At 45.1% G+C, this 663-nt stretch overlaps 1 pseudogene; it reads left to right on the top strand.

The window, feature by feature from the left end:
• The first annotated feature begins 225 nt into the window (after positions 1 to 225).
• Positions 226 to 411, top strand: LOC123582405 (annotated as a pseudogene).
• The last annotated feature ends 252 nt before the right edge of the window (positions 412 to 663 follow it).

The raw sequence follows: 663 nt of genomic DNA, 5'->3' as shown, positions 1-663 counted from the left end.
CATCACTGGCCAGTTGATCTCTTCCTTTTGACATCTGCTATATCATGGCAAGAAAGTGGCATTTCCTTTTCAATTTCATCTTCCTAATAGATCACGAGCCTTCTGGAGGCGGGGGGGGGGGTGGGTTGTGCACGCACCTGTGAGCATGTTGCTCCCAGGATCAGCACCCTGCTGGGCACCACCCAGAAATTGCCTGAGATGCTCACTGGTTTATTATGGGGACGTAGCTTTGCGCAGTGGCAGTATCGTAGCCAATGAGGCTTATCCGAGGCGCGATTATTGCTAATTGAAAACTATTATGGGGACGTGGTCACGCTTCCCTTGCTTCCGTTATTACGTACCAAAGAAAGTCTGGAACAAACAGACAGCAAAGCTTCAGTGAATGAAAATTTTTTTCACGTTACCGAAAGCAGCAGCAAGTAGATGTAAGACTCAAGGTGCTTTTTTTTTTTTTTTTCTTTTATGGAAAATTGGAATCCAGATATGAACCAGAATTTTTATTCTAATTTTTTTTTTTTAATTTTTTTTTTCAACGTTTATTTTTTTATTTTTGGGACAGAGAGAGACAGAGCCTGAATGGGGGAGGGGCAGAGAGAGAGGGAAACACAGAATCGGAAACAGGCTCCAGGCTCCGAGCCATCAGCCCAGAGCCCGACGCGGGGC

The sequence above is a fragment of the Leopardus geoffroyi genome, chromosome A1, assembly GCF_018350155.1.
Source record: "Leopardus geoffroyi isolate Oge1 chromosome A1, O.geoffroyi_Oge1_pat1.0, whole genome shotgun sequence".
NCBI lineage: Eukaryota > Metazoa > Chordata > Mammalia > Carnivora > Felidae > Leopardus > Leopardus geoffroyi.
The sequence above is the reverse complement of the archived record's forward strand: the minus strand, read 5'-3'. Positions and strand labels throughout refer to the sequence as shown.